Source organism: Melanotaenia boesemani, chromosome 7 (genome assembly GCF_017639745.1).
Source record: "Melanotaenia boesemani isolate fMelBoe1 chromosome 7, fMelBoe1.pri, whole genome shotgun sequence".
Classification (NCBI taxonomy): Eukaryota; Metazoa; Chordata; class Actinopteri; order Atheriniformes; family Melanotaeniidae; genus Melanotaenia; species Melanotaenia boesemani.
Genome location: NC_055688.1, coordinates 5300172 through 5317683, shown reverse-complemented (window position 1 = coordinate 5317683; position 17512 = coordinate 5300172).

The following is a 17512-nucleotide window of genomic DNA, read 5'->3' as shown; positions in this document are numbered from 1 at the left end:
TGATTCAGGTAGGGAATTGACTGTGGGAATGCAGGGAAGGAGGATGGCTGCGGCAGAGTCTGATGCAGATGTGACACATGCAGAGAGAGATTCCTGCTGATTCTCTGAATCATTTGATGATATTATACTCTTTAGATGTATTCACAATTTTACCTTGAGAAACATTTTTCTGAAATTGTTCCAAAATTTAAAGACAGTTTATCTCTGGTTGGTGAACCTCTGTGAACCATCTTCACATCTGAGAGACTCTGCCTCTCTGAAATGCTCCTTGTATACCCAATCATGTTACTGACCTGTTGCCAGTTAATTAATTGTCAAATGCTCCTCCAGTTATTGATTTGTACCAATACCTTTTCCATCACTTTGTTGTTCCTGTTCCAACTTCTATCAGATGTGTTGCTGCCATCAGATTCAAAATTTGCTCATATTTTTCCCATGAAATGTTAAAATGTCTCAGTTTTAGCATTGGTTATGTTCTAATATGAGTGAAATATGGGTCAGTAAGATTAGTAAATTATGGAATTCTGTTTTTATTTACATTTACAGACAGCATCTTTTTCCCAACTGAGGCTGTAGTGGTGAATTCATCATCTGTGGAAACAAAAATAGAATCATGTTCATGTAAAGAGGTGAATTTCAGACAAACATAAAATCACAATGAGAAGATCTGCTTCAGAAACGAGCAACAACAATGCTGGTGTGTGTGTGTGTGTGTGTGTGTGTGTGTGTGTTCAGCAGAAACAGACTGCTGCTTCTTCTCTTTTTATTTATCGGGTGGCAGTGAGCTGCTGCTGCTTATTTACAGCAGATTGGTTCTCCAGATGTTTTACAGGGAGAGAAATCCCCCAACACACACACACACACACACACACACATAGACACACCCCATCTCCGTCCAGATGGAAGTCATTCTTTATAAGACTCTATAATCCCTCTCTCAGTGAGAGGAAACAGAGGAAGGTGAAGTGAAGTGAAGCATCTCCTCCTCCTCCTTGTGTCACTGATGTTCTCCAGCCATGTTGACGTGTTTTCGCTTAACATGGACATTCGGAACGCTGCCCACTTCCAGAAATTCCCCTACACAAGAAGAAAAGGTTAGACTGATGAAAATCTCTGACATGTTTTCTGCAACTCAACATGAATCTGTTACTCAAACATTTGTTTTCTTCAGCTTGTCGATTAAAATGTCAAGATGACACAGATGTAAACATCTGGCTGCAGGTGTTCACACCATGTTAGAGTTGCCATGCCAACACATTTATCTGTTCTACATTAACACCACCAACTCTTTCCTCATAACACAGCATTCACACAGCTCACAGCTGACAACACATCAGGACTGTTTATGTTTTGTGATTTTTATAAAAGTCAAAATACCAGCCGGAGACGTTCACAAGTCATTTTCTGCTCATCTAAGTAAAGTTTGAAGCCACTTTTAGTTGTAATGAATAATCTGCATCTGAACTGCTTATAACACAACTTTACAGTCAGGTCCATATATATTTGGACACTGACACAAGTTTAGTTATTTTATGCGTTTACCAAAACATTCACGATACGGTAATCTGATCAATATGGGCTCAAAGTTTAGGCTCCACGTTTATATCCAAATTGGTGGAAAAGTTTACAACATGTAGTCAAAGGAGCTCTCAATGGATGTGAAACACACCATCCTTAGGCTGGAAAAAAGAAGAAATTCATCAGAGTTTGGTTCCTTCTGAGTGAAGCAGAGGACACTGGTAACTAAAAAAGGAAGAGAACAGAGGTGGATGTTTGCAGGATCCTTTCCATACTGATTTAAAACCCTTTTATAACATCCACCCAAGTGAAGAACTCTCTCCAGAAAGCAGGTGTTTCAGTGTCTAAATCTACCATAAAATGAAGACTTCACAAGGACAGATACAGTGTTCACTACAAGGTGGAAACCATTAATCAGCCTCAAGAATAGAAAGTCCAAGGGGCTCAGTGCTTGAACAGCATTCTTTGGGCAGATGAAACAAGGATCAACCTGAACCAGAATGATGGGAAGAAGAAAGTATGAAGAAGACTGGAAACCACTCATGATCCACAGTACAACACATCTCCTTTAAAACATGGATGGTATGGGCATGCATGGTTTCCAACAGATCTGGGTCTTCCATGGCTGAGTCTGTCATCAGATCTGATCATGAAATTCAAAGAGGGTGGAAAGAAAGACCCTGAAACAGTCAACAGCTGCAGTAAAAACCCATCAGTGGAGGAGGGGAAAGCCAGTGTTTGGTGATGGTCATGGGTTCCAGACTTCAGTCAGCCATTGCCTGCAAAGGATTCTCAACAAAGTATTAAAAATATGCATTTCAGTTACAGCAGTATTGGATGTCCAATTACTCTTGAGCCCCTAAAATGAGACATTTATTCCCAAATGTTTTATACCAGGATCACCAACTCCGGATTTCTTGAGTCAGTGTCCTCTAGGTTTCCACCCTGTTGCAACATAGCTGGTTCAAATTAAATAGTTCTCCAGCAGCTTGATGTCAAGGTCTGCACCTGCCTCTTAACATAAGCATTTAGTCAGGTGTACTGCAGCATCGACATGTTGAAAACCTGCAGGACACTGGCTCAAAAGGTCTGGAGTTGGCGTTCCCTGCTTAGTATGATATTTTTAATCAGTCCCTTGAATTAAACCTGAAAGTCCGCACTTCAATTACTTATCAGTTTTTTTTTTATTTCAGATCTAATTTGGTGGCATGCAGAGCCCAAATCATGAAAATAGTTTTACTGCCCAAATGTTTCTGGGCCTAACTGTACCCTTTATCCAACAGCATTTAGTATCAGCACTGATCATTATTTAAACTAACACATGCTCTTTCCCTCTCTACTGGTTAGTTTCTTTGCTTTACTAAATCCAGAAAATCTGTAGATGAACATGGACATTTTTTCAGATTAATAAATTTGCTTTCTATAATTATGAGTTTTTAATGTGTACTAATATCCGTCTGGACCTACAGAGCTAAGAAACCTTTTCAAATCTAATACTGCAGGATGGACAGAATGCTATGTATATTATTATAAAATTATTATAATTATAACACACTGCCTGCAAGTTATTTAACCCCAACTGATGCAATGAGTGGCTTCTCATTTCTTAAACAATCATGTGGAAAAACACATCCTGTGGTCATGGAAAAGATGTTAGTCTGTTTAAGAATAGTCAAATAATTGGCATTAAGCAGAGAAAACATCTGAGTAGATGCTAGAACTAAAACTGGGTTAAGAACTATTCAGTGCAGTTTTAAAAACTGGAAGGATAGTAGGAAACCATTATCTTCCAGGGAGAAATTTGGTTGGAAGAAAATCATAAATGAATAATCATTTGGGGAAATCAAAGAAAAACAACAGTAGAACTCAGGAAGATGTTTAATAGTGAAAGTAAGAACATTTCCACATGAACAATGTGAAGGGAACTCAAGGGGTTGGGACTGAACATCTGTGTAGCCAAAGGAAAACCACTAATCAGTGAGATTGACCCCAGAAAAAGGCTTCAATTTACTATAAGTTGCATTACAGAGCCAGCTGGTTAAAAACCTCACTATCAGTCAAGTTTACTTTAACTAACCTCAGGTCTAATTCTATATCAACAAAGGTTGACAGAAAAGTGGCCCAGTGATTTAACCATTTTTTTCTTATTACATGAAATTCCTATGTAGCAATGATAGAGTTAAACAACTTTTTGTTTCCGAAAGTCTAGATGTTTTATATTTATGTCAAAGTTTTACTAGTAAAGTGCACATTATTAAAAAAATAAATACATTTTCGTGTCTGTGATCGTCTTTCTGGACTGATATCAGAGGAAGGCAAGAAGTTTGCTTCATGAAACATCTGTTTCAACAGAAACAGAAAATCTAACAGTTTCAGATGTGAAATTAGTCTCTAGTCTCAAGTGTTAATTCATGTCACAACACTTTGAAATCAAATTGTCCAAAACTGAGACTGTCAGACTGACTGATCAAGGTGTTCAGAAAGATGGAAAATCATATCTGTACGAATCAGAAAACAGCAGATTATGAGTTTTCATCTTCTCTGAATTCCACTTTATTGGCCAAAAGGTAAATAATAATACTGTCAGGTTAATAAACAGACATTTATTTTTAGAGCCTAACCCAGCAGCTATCAGGTTGGAGTGGGGGAGGATGATTTGTTGTTATGTTGCTGTTTTCACTGCCGAGATGTCACATCACATTACAGACACAATCCATTTCAGTCCAATTCCTTGTAGTTCAATTCTAGTTAAAACAAATCCATCATATGATCCACATTAGTCCAATAATAACTAGAAGCACTCAGAGGGCGCAAACAACCCACTTTCTTTATAATCTTTCACCAGATCCAGAATATCAACATGATCCGGGTCAAACAATGTTTGATTATAACAGCTACCATGATGTCATCTTGAATTTTTTTTTTAGTTTTTTTTTTCTTCCTCTTCTTCTTCTTCTTCTTCTTCTTGCCAATGAATGAATCTGAGCATTATCTGATGAGTTAGAAGCTGTAATAGCAAAATGAATCCAATAGTAAAGAATCTTTAAAAATTCCTGGATCCAGGCGATGATCCAGATCACTCCCAAAATCTAACCACTTTTTCCTTTATTCCATTTCTGACATTTTCTGAAAATGTTATCAAATCTGTCCATAACTTTTTGAGTTATGATGCCAACAAACAGACACATAAACCAACACCACAGAAAATATAATAATAAAAAATTTAAAAGAAGCAGAAGAGTGAATGCAGAATAGGTTTTGGCTCTGCTCCAAAAATGAACGAGGAAAATTCAGTAGTATGCAGTATTCATCAAGAGCTGCAACTAAAAGGTGGCCTGTTGTGGTGTTTAATTTTAATTTTTTTTTATTAAAAATTATATTTGACAGGGACAGATGCTAAAATAAATAAATAAATAAATAAATAAGAGAGAAAGACAGGAACAGAAATAATAACATTGTTAAAAACTAGACACCATAGAGACAAGATACTAAATCACATAGAAAAACAACCACATGAAAAATAAATCTAAAAGTGTTCTTTAACAAGCTAAAACTAATCAGAAGATAATAAATAAAACACAGCTGACAATATTATTCAAATCTACAAACCATTAAAACAAAGCCACCAAACGACAAAGCATAACTCATAAAAAGTAACTAAAGACATGCAGGCAGAGGTTCACTTATTAAAGCCCCCTTACACACGGAACACGGAACAGTCAGAACATACAGACCATGTCTGATCTTCACATAAAAACAGACGCTAACATTGTTACGACCCCCTCTGCAACTAGGGGTGACGAGGTCGGTAACAAAAAGTTGATATAAGATATACGATAATAATTTATTACACAAATCTCGGGGTCAAACAAAAAAATAAACTCAATAACCAACAAAAGGTGTCCTATCACAGGTAGTATATCAAGTCCGGTAAACTACAAATAATACTTAACAAAAGGTGTCCTTGATTAGGTATAATTCGCAAATACAATTAATCGTAACCTTAAAAAAACAAAAGAGATAACAACTCCAAATTCCAATACTCAAAACAAACACAGGTTAACCTTACGGTTTCAACAAAACGCCTCCTAACGAGAACGTCAATTAGATCACCAAAGAAACGTAAAATGAAATGACTCCTAATGAGTAAACCAAAAATCCAATAAACCAAACTCAAAACCACTACTCGAAGTTGAGAGTGTCTCTTCTTCCAGTCAAACACAATTGTGTACAAAATAGGGATTTCTAACGGTTTACAAACCACTAAGGTCTACTAATACTGCCAGCGTCTCCAAATCTCAATCCAAATTGGCAAACTGTGTGCCTGAGGAACACAGCTGCCTCGAATGGTGGCATTTCCTCCCTTTTAAGGACCGTGAGTTCCCTGAATTGGTCTTTTCCTGGGAGCGGTGGCTTCCAATCACTGAGACAGGATAGTGGGATGGTCCTGCTGTAGGCGGAGCCGTCATGGCGTCTACCAATCACCGAAGAGGAGGTGGGAGTGTAGGGAGTTCACTGCCACGTCTCAGGGTGCATCCATACAGCAGAATGAAACACACCCACAGGCAGAAGGCCGGGATGTGACAAACATTAACAAGAAGGAAGCAGCTGACTGAGTTTTCAGTGTTGAGGATTGATTGCTAACTAGCCACGGTTTTAAACAAGACTTAAAAATCACATATGTGTTGTATGTTGGGATGTTGTTCCACCCTTGTGATGCTGTAACAGAAAAAGCCGACAGTTCGAAGTCACAAAAAGGTTCATTTTGTCTTCTTTCTTAATATATTAAAGGTTTCTTCTTCAGACAATAGTTAAGGTGGAAGATATTTGTTGTTTTTACCTTGTTTAGACTGGCGACTGCAGTCTTACTCAGAAACGTCATCTGACAGCTGTGACGTGTCGTTTATGAGGGGCGTGGCCATCCTGGTGGATCTGTCAAGTACGTCAGGTTGGCCAAGTCTAGGAATAACAGCTGATAAATGACGGACAGACAGACAGACAAACACTGCAGTAAACATAACATTTACCTTGGCGGAGTTAACAGCTGTGTTCATATAAAACAGTTGCATCAAATATTCTCTTTGATTCAATCCTCCATCTTTAGCTGCAAGAGGAGACAGTGGAGAGAAAAACCTCCATCAGAACCAGAACCAGGAATGACAGCCATCTTAACAGACCGGTTGGGGATGGAGAGGACAGGAAAGAGGGGTCAACAAGCACCATAACTCCAAGAAAGAAGACAAACCAAATGAATGACAACAACAAGGTCAGATATTTGTACATGGAGAGTAAAGAGAGCAGAGAGGAGCCCAGTGCATCATGGGACATCTCCCAGCAGCCTCAGCCTATAGCAGCAGAACTAAAGGGCTGGATCAGGCTGAACACGATGAAACAATTTTACACTAAACTAGTATTTTTTAGACCAACTCAGAAGAATCCGAGCCTGTTTGTGTCTCTGTATCATCTTCATCCTTCTCACAGGTAAACACTCGTGAGTCAGAGCTGTTTATTATTGCCTGCCATGAGGATGAAGAGTCCTTTCAGCTCGATCCTCATTCATCTTACAAAAAACATTATGATGAGACGTGATGAAGATGAAGCCATCCTGTTTTGAGTGTGATAGGATGGCACACAGTTCCAGTTCAGAGTGTTTTCTGTGTTTAGAGTTTGTCCTGCTGCTCTCAGTGTCAGACTGCAGCTGATCATACTGAGGATGATGATGACCACATAGTCATTATCATTCTGTTCACTCCTACAATCTTCTACTCCAGCTCCAATTGACGTGGGACTGTACACTTGGCATGGGAAGCATAATTACCGTCCTGCATCTTTGCCAGCCAAAGCAGCCAACACTCTGTGCGTCGATCTAAACATCAACAACAACAACAAAAACACAGTTCTCCGTTCAGACGTCCCACGAGAGCACCTCCTTTCACCGTAATGGTGTTGGTGGCGGCATGGAGCTTCTCTCTGATGGACTGCAGGACGCTGAGGGACTGCGCTTTGTGGCATGGACAAGAGGGATGATGGGAAAATGTGCCAAGAAAGGAAGTGTAGATTTGTATGTGCTGTTGTTTTAAAATGCTGGGATAACATGTGACGGTCTGTCTGAGGAATCCTCACATCTTCAATACATGTGATCATTTTAAAAACATGTACAAAGTTATTATAAACTGGACAAATGTGGATCATATAATCGGGAGTGAAGCTAAAGGGGTGACTAGGGTGGCACTGTCCACCTCTAAAATCTGATTGGACACCCCATGGACCACCTTATATGACTGACAGGTCACTGGAGGAGAAAGACAGAAACATTTTTCCAGACCTGCATGGATCACCAGTATCACTACACCAGTATGAAGTAAATTATAAACTAGTTTTCTAGTGAGTTGTCCTTTAAAAATATTGACATCTGGCTACACATTTCTAGAAGAGATTTTATTCCTGTGCAAGTACAACTACTGATGTATGTAAGGCTATTAATGTGATGTTAGCATGAAGGTACATAACAGTGCTAATCTAGTTTTATGCTTGCATTAGATGTGTTTTGAGATAATGTGGAGAAACCATGTCATATTTAGTTTTCAGTGAGTGTATTTAGGGACTACACATCAACTAATCAAGATTTTCACATTTGACCTGAAAATAAACTTTAAAGATGCTCAACCTTGTATCCACATTACTGGCCATGACTAAGCTAGCGTTACATGATCCAGTTTCATTTAACAAGAGGCTAGCAAGGCTGCTAGTTGAATTTAGATTAGCTACAGCATGCAGATATAAAGAAAAACATCCTGTGACCAGTCTGATTTTGTGTAGGAAGATATAATAATGAAAAGAAAGGGAGACATTTCTGACTTTGTAGTAAAGAGGAAGGACCCAGATCAGGCTAAGACAGACCCCAGCCTCAGTTTAAGCAGCTTGACAGCTCCCAACATTTAGCTAGCCACACAGGGATCCAATCTACCACAACCACCAGAGAGTAAATCAGAACTGATCCCCCTACTACCACAGCAAGTTCCACATACTGCACCCAAAACAACCAACTTACCCTCTATCAACATTTTCCAACTTGTTTCACATATTTCCACTTGCTGATCCAGGTTATTAACGTAAAGATGATTTATTTCTAATGTCTCTCTAATCCAGGGATCTCCAACTCCGGTCCTCATGAGCTACTGTCCTGCAGGTTTTGGATTCTACCTTGATGCAACACACAATACTCAAATCACTGGGTCATTAACAGGCTTGTGCAGAGGTGTGTTGTAGTAGGAGACATCTTAAACCTGCAGGACAGTAGCTCATAAGGACCGGAGTTGGAGACCCCTGCTCGAATGTGACCATAGTTATCACCAGCAGTGTTAGAGACAGGAACAATAATTTCTTTTATTAGTATATGACCCCCTGATAAAGTCTGGCTCACCCTCGACCCCCCATGTATAAGAGTCTAACTCCACCACTGCATGTAACAGAGCTGTTTTAGTTAGATCTTCACAGCACTTCTATGTTTCTGCATCTCTTAGAAAACTCATCTGTACAACCCTCCTCCTGGGCCCTTAATGCAGCAGCAGGTCTTCCTCCATCATCACCTCCTTGTAGCAGCTGTGTCAAGAGTCACTGAGGGCTGGTGGTGACGGTGTGGGAGGTGACAGATGGTCTCTACAGTCCCACAGGAACTGGTCAGCTAGTTCGACTGCCACCCCCACCAGGAGGTGAGGGGTTTCCCACAATGAGCAACAGGGGGGAGAGCAATGTGGAGAGTAATCCGGGCCTCACCTCGACATCCATCAGGACTCAGTGTTAATGAGAAGAGGTGGAGAAACAGGTGAGGGAAAGAGGTGAGGCTCAGGAGGGAGATAAGGGGGAGAGAGGTGAGAGATATTAGTGGTGGTGATAAATAAGAAAGCAGCAGGAGGCAGAGAGAAGGATGAGGCAGCAGGAACCAGAGTCTCTTTAATCGCAGACTGGCATCAGATGATTTACTAAATTTCTTTACAAACTTTGTATTCCTCTTGTTTGTTCCACAGCTTGCCAAAAGAAGCTGTCATTATTTACTAGAAACTGACCTTCAGGCATCAGAATAATGGAGAGGAAATCCCAGAGTGTTCCCTCTTCCTCCCCTGAGAGAATGGAATAAAAAAACCATAAAAGCATGAAATATCTGGATTCTACTGAACATTTCATGACTATACTCCCATCACTTTATCACTGACTGGGATTTTACTTCTTCATGGCCCTCCCTCAAGGTCTCAGTGGAGGTCTTTTTAGACCTTATGTTCCAGAGTCAAGTGGATCCTCTTCCTCAGAGTGATGTTCATGCAGTCGGTGCATTTATCACATCAGTTTTCTGTCAGTGACAGAAAACTGAGTTTCTATTGGTTTTATAAGGCCTATTGAAGAAGACAGTTCAGATGTGCACAGTGTTGAAGTAGTTACCTGTAGTGCAATCATCGCTGCACCTGAGGCCACTTGATCCACTCACATATGAAAACATGTTCATGTCTGGAAGAAGTTTGGCCACTGACAACCACTATCCATTCACATCTGTGTTTTGTATTTTAAGTTATTTTCATTGCTATTTTTACCACTAGATGGCAGTAATTCTCTGTTCAACTTGTTCCTTTAAGGTGCAGTGTGTAAGAAGTTATTTTAGTAAAGGGATTTAAGGTGTAACCTTAGCTCCTATCAAACAAAGCCGGTACTGCAGTTTCAAAGCTCAGAGAGTTCTCACTTCACACAAAAAGTTGTTTGTCCATTCAGACACCAAATTGGTGACACAAATATGGCAGCTGCCATGTATGTGGACCCACTGCAAGTAGGAGGGATTGGTTGTTTGTCTCTCTATGTTGGTCCTCTGATGGACTGGAGACCTGTCTAGGTGTACCCAACTTTCACCTGGTACACCTGGTTCTCAAGGTTAATACATTCAATACTAGTCACTAATCCAGATGGAGTAATTACATCTGGGGTGATGTCTGACTGCTTCAGTGACCAGTGTTCTGTGTATGGAAGATCCAAATGCTTAAACCTCCACCTAGATATATCAATGTAAGACAAAGTAAACATATAATACAGAACTTTTCCTAAATGACCTTGCTGACATTAACTGGACTAGATTTCAGTTGACACTCTATGCAACCGAAGCATGGAAATTTTTCCACTCTGAAGTGACCAAGGAATTTGATAAACATGCTCCTTTCAAAACAATTTGTGTAAAAGGAAGACATCTTCTATGGATTAGTTCTGATTTAATTAACCTTTACAAACAAGATCAAGCTTGTACTAAACTTAGGAGATCTAAAGAACCAGCTGATTGGGAGAGATACCATCAGCTTAGAAATCACTCCAAAACACAAACCAGGAATGCCAACTCAAATTATTATAAGGAAGCTTTCACTCAAAATTATAATTACCCCAAATTATGTTGGAATCATTTAGATCAACTTCTTAATAGGTCTAGAAGAATTACACTCTTTATGTCAATGTCAATAATAATGCACTATCTGATCCTCACTTGATCTCAGAAGTCTTAAATCATCATTTTTCCTCCATAAGTAGTGCACGGCTCTCCAACTATACATTTTTTTATTGGTCTGCTAAATGAAGCAGTTCCCAAGACATCATTCTCCTTCAGTCAGTTTTTATATTCAGATATTCAAGTTCGTCCAGTGACCATCAGGGGCGATAAGGTGGAGATTGTAGACAACTACAGGTACCTCGGGTTGTGGCTGGATAACAAGCTGGACTGGACATGCTGTACAGATCACCTGTACAAGAAGGGCCAAAGCCATCTGTACTTCCTGCAAAGACTGAGATCTTTTAACATGTGCAGGAAACTCCTGTGGATGTTCTATCAGTCTGTGGTGGCTAGTACGCTTTTTTATGCTGTTGTCTGCTGGGGGGGAACATGACAAAAAGGTGTCCTAACAGGCTGGAAAAACTCATCAGGCGGGCGAGCTCTGTGGTTGGCATGAAGCTGGACTCCCTGGTGACAGTGGCAGAGAGGAGATCACTAAAAAAACTACTGGCTATTGTGAATGATGCCAGTCACCCTCTGCACATTGTCATCAGTGCACAGAGAAGCCTGACCAGTAACAGGCTGCTCCTCCCCAAGAGTAGGACCAGCCGGCTCAGAGACTCCTTTGTCCCCCGAGCCATCAAACTGTACAACTCTGCATTAGGCAGGAGGGGGAGAAGGAGGGGGGAGAGGGAGGTGTGCAGTCTGCCTGATACAACACATGCACAGTAACCCATACAAACAGTTGCTATAACTTATACGTGCAGTAGTGAACTGGGAATCTGTTCCACCTCTACTGTGTGCAATGCTTGTTTATATTGTTTTATTAACTTATCTTATTGTTATTATTGTTATATTTATTGCATTCTATTTGCCTCTATTTTGCTTTGTACCTGTATATATTGTGTCTTGTGCTTGTCTTGCTTTACTGTTGGTGTTGTATTGCTACTGGTACCCAAATTTCCCTGAGGGCTCTCTGAAGGGATTAATAAAGTATTTCTATTCTATTCTATTCAAAACATTTAATGAACTTAAAAATAACAGTAGTGTGGGTCCTGATGGCCTGGAATTTAAATTTCTTAAACTTGGATCTAGCATGCTTGTTTGTCCATTAACAGATCTATTTAATTTATCTGTAAATACATGCTCTATTCCTCTCATCTGGAAAACTGCAAGGGTAACACCAATGTTGAAGGAGGTGATTACAATGGTGTAAGCAGTTACCGACCTATTTCTATTTTATGTGCCATCACCAAATTATTTGAAAAATTAATCTTCCACCAACTATACAAATGTCTTAGTCATTTTGACGTCTTATTACCAAATCAATCTGGCTTTTGTTCTGGCTATTCAACAACTACTTCTCTGCTTAAATTTACAAATGATGTTTTCTCTTCCTTTGATCAAAATCAATATACAGGTGCTACATTTCTTGATATTAAGTTTTTTGATCTAGTAGACCACTACTTACTTCTGGATAAACTTTTTTCAATTGGACTCAGTAGGTATGCTCTCTTGTGGTTCAATGCCTATTTACATAACAGATGCTGTTTATGTTTTTAATGATTATCAATCTGGTCATTGTATTATTGAAAAAGGTGTGCCACAGGGCTCAATTCTTGGCCCCCTATTATTTTAGATTTTTTTTTTTTTATGTCTCAAGTTTGTATCAACCGTCAAACTTATCTGTACGCTGATGACACTGTCATCTATCTGTCAGGCTCAAATTTAAAAAAATCTACTACAGGCTGATTTTAATTTAAGTCAAAACTGGCTAAAAGTAAATTTGCTAAAACTTAAAAGATCACTTTCATGCCATCTGGTACCCAAAATTTGCTTCACTCAGCTAATTTAAATATCAATTTTGATAATGGTGCATTAATGAATAATGAAACTGTTGTTAAATATTTAGGTGTCCTGCTAGACCAATAACTCAAATTTAAACTTACTCTTGCTTAATTTGTACCAATTGTAACAGTTTGAGGATTGGTACCTTTGTACCAATCCTCAAACTGTTTTACACAACAAATAAGAAAGAAAATTGTCTCTCAGTTGATATTACCTATTATTATGCTGACATAATTTATCAAAATAAATACAATATATATCTTAAACCATTAATTATCTTATTTAATACCCTCTGTAGATTCATCTTAAAATGTCCTTAAAGAACACATAATTGTATACTAAATGAGAAACTTAACTGGTCACGGCCTGATGGTAGACAACGGTGCCATTGGTTTCAATTTATTTTTAAATGTGTTTATTTTGACGTACCTCCATATCTAAAATCTCTTCTAATGCAGTTCTCGCCTGCCTACTCCTTAAGAAACTCTGAAAACCTCTCCTTCACTGCAGGTCGGCGATCCTTCTCCTATAAGGCCCCTAATATCTGGAACTATTTGCCTGCATCTATGAGGTCAATAACATCCTATGGTCACTTTAGAATCCAACTTAATACTTAACTCAAAACAGGTTGTCGGTGTTTGTAATGCTGTTCCTTTGCTGCTCTTTATGCGTTAATCTGCGATTGTGTAAACTGTAACCAACCTAAACTTTGTGTTAATGATGATATGTATATAGAGTTTGAAGAAGTGGGTTGTGAAAACAAGACTTTTCATTGATTATCTTGTTTAAGTGCTAGTTGTTGTATTGTGTACTGTTCTTGTTTTATATATAGTGTTGTACTATGTTTGTTATAATGAAATATTGTTTTGTCTATTGTTATGTCCATGTCGTTATGTTTTTTGGTCCCCTTTGCAAATGAGATTTTACATCTTGAGGGGTTTTCCATTAATAAAATTGAAATTGGTAACTGCTGAGGTAGGCTCCAGCTTCCCTGCCACTGAACAGGAATAAGCACTATAGAAAATTGATGGAAGAAATTGGATGTATTAATGTCTTCAAATTATGTCATATAGACTTCCTTCCACACACCTCACCACTTCTATGGAGGCACAATAGAAAGTTCCCTAACCTTTGCCTGCACCTCCTGGTTTGGATCTTGAACTGCTGAGGAGGAAAATAAATAAATAAACGTGCAGAATTCTCTCTGCTACTATATGGAAGAAGATACAGAAGCATCAATTGTAGGAAAAGCAGTAAGCCTAAAAGCTTCTTTCCAATGACTGTCAGACTGATCAACAACCTGTGTCCTCTCCCTAAATATACCCCCAAAAAGACCCTCACAGACTCCCTTATATACACCCCTACAGACACGGACCCACAGGACAAAGTGTGAGAACCAACCACTTATTTTTATCCCGTCCAAAGTGTGTTTATATATAGAAATATATATTTATTCTTGTTTTATATGCACTGTATAACTAGTTAAGAATAACATCTCATTCTCTAATTTTATGCACATGATAATGACAATAAAGGACTCCTATGTCTTATATTGTTTGTATTGAGTAAATGCAGATTTGACATTTTTCTAATCCGGTCAGTGCTCACTTACAGAATATCAAGTCTGTTATCCCTGAATGGAAAAGTTAATTTCCCAACATGGGACTGTAAATGGATAGTTCACATGGTTCTTTCATAACAAATGGGGACTTGGACTCAAGTCACACTTAAGTACACAGACTCCAGACTCAACCCGGACTTGTGATTTAGGACTCGTAAACAGTCTTTTATTTTGTATGTTTTTCTCCAAATCTCCTCTCTGTCTGATCTCCTGTCTGCTGGATGAGATTCATTTCCTCAGACACATAGACACAGACACGTCCACACACATAGATAATAAAAACAATGGCAGCTCCGGTGAGCACACCTGTTGTCGCCACCTTTGGTTATAACTTTTAGGTATGAAAACCACAAGGGACAAATAAAAGAGCAGCAAACTGCAATGTCTGTGGTATAAACAACAGAATGCTGGACCCACCTTCATCCACCTCAAACACAACCGGTGAGGTTTGTATTATGAAAGCTTAATGTTAGCATCTATGTTAGCAATGAGCTTAGCGCCTCAGCAGTGGAAAGGTTAGCTTGTTGCTACCTCTATAATATAATAATGTTAACTATACTATATTAGCGTCACTTTACTGGGTTATTATAAATCTATTAAACTAAAAGTAATAAGCCATCAGAACCACAGGAAACAATTGGTTTTACGGGACTGTTTATTAGAAAAACAGATGAGAGCTGTAGCTGATTTTGTAATGTTAGCTATATATTTTGGACCTGTTAGTAATGGGTCTAGATCAATTAAAATATTGTGAAAATTTTGTATTTATTCAGTTAAAAAAAGTTTAACGTTAATATTATTTATTCCATATAAAGTCATTTCAAGTATTTTTGTGATTTTTAAATTCTATTTTTTGTTTTTTTCTTTATTTTTTCTTTTTTTTATGCATTAGTGCAGGTGCCCATGTCCAGTCCTTGAGAGCTACTGTCCTGTAAGTTTTAGATGCATCCCTTCTCCAACACACCTGAATCAAATGAATGACTTGCCGATGAGGGAATTTAGCTATTTGATTTGGGTGTGGGAGAAGGAATGCATCTAAAATTTGCAGTAAAGTAGCTCTCGGGGACTGGATTTGGGCACCCATGTATTAATATGTAACGTTGTGACTATCCTCTCTAGATCCAGAGAAAAAAGGTATAAATTGCAGTATTAGTTTAGTTTTCTGTGGCTTCAGATGAATTTGGTTCACATTAAAAACTCAAATTTTATGTTAGATGCATATTTACTAATCCAAATAGATTTCCATGTTCATCTAAAGGTTTTCTGAATTTAGCAAGGCAAAGTACTGTAAGGGTCCAGAGGAGAGAGACAGAGCATGTGTCAGTTTTTAAATTATTTAAATTATTGAACATTTCTGTTTCATAAATCATCTTATTTTGTTTATTTGATCATAACGTAACAAAAAAAGAAACAATACAACAAAATACCCTTTGTTCAACAGGAGTGAGAAGTGGAAGCATACAGTATGATCGTGTTTGTGCCGATGGGATTCAAGGTGTGTTTTTAATAGGTCTGATGAAGTATCTGAGTACACATTTAGTAGAACAATCTCTTTAGAAAAGTTCCTTTAATGTTGAAAACTGTCAATATGCTAAAAGTTGGAAAGAAGAGTGAACGTTGTTAAAAGAAATTCTAAAATAGAAAACAGAACAAAGAAATAAAAACAAGTTTGTTGTTCCTCTGAGTTCCTCTTTTGACTAAAGAAATCAGAAATACCCTCCTCCATCCTTCCATCCCTCCAGGAGCTTCACTCCATCATCCCATTTCCCATCATGCCTCACCTGACACAACATTACAGATGCATTATGGGATCTGAGGGAGGAGGGCGAGGGGCCGCAGAGCTTCGTGAATATTTGATGAAACATGAGAGGACCAAACGTAGGTCGTCAGGAGAGGAGGAGGTCATCAATATTACATCAGAGCACTGCTTCAACTCGCTGCTTCACTTCTTTTGTTTCAGGAAAACAAAGGAAAGTTTGAGAGTTTTATCTGCTGCTCCTCCCTCTGCTGCTGCTTCCCTGAGACTGCATCCAAACTAGGAAATTAAGGAAATTTCCCCTCAAATAACAGTCCAAATTTTCTGTTTTGTTTTTTGTTTTTTCTCTCCACCTGACATACGATACGTCTCATACTGAAGTTCTTCGTCAGGTTCATAGAGATTTGAGAACCTTCACCTTCCATCGAGCTGCTGATCTGCTTCTTTTACTCTGCTGAGAATCATGATCTTCAAGAAAACTTTTTTTACACTGAACATTTCATACAAAAATCAACCCAGTGCGCTGTCTGTAATCAGAAGAAACAAACAGGAGAATACAAACTGTGAGTTAGGCCAGGGATCCTTAAACCAGATCCTTAAGGCCCACTGTCCTGCAGATATTTAATGCTTCCCTGCTGCAACGCACCTGATTGAAATCCCTGACAATCCCTGGATCCCTGACAAGCTCTACACAAGTGTGCTATTGACCCATTAATTGGTGTCAAGTGTGTTGCAGAAGGGAAACATTGAACGTCTGCAGGACAGTGGGCCTTGAGGACTGATGCTGGGGATCTGTGAGTTAGGGTGCATTCACACTAGCTCTGTTTGGTCCAATTTCAACTAACCCTGGTCTGCTTCCACAGATGATATGGTTTGTTTGTAGTAGTGTGAACATTTTGGTGTTGTCTCTGGATCTCTTGAAAACTGGTGGTCTCAGTTCACTTGCAAGTGAACCTTGGTGCAGGATGTGAAAGCAAACGGACCATCCAGTGTACCAGCGATGGTCAGCATGCTGGATTATCTCGCTGCCTTGCCTCCTGCTCATGCTGGACAGATTCTTGTGAAAACCAGAAACTTAAAGAATGGATAAATTTATTGTAAATCCATTGTTTATTAAAAGTGAACAAGCAGATTTCAGTTCCTCACCAATCAATAAGTTGGATTTTCTTCTTCTTTCGCATTCATATCGTGGTTATTTCAAGCACATTAAAAAAGCAAGGACTTAAAAGCTAACTAAATACATTAGCTTTTT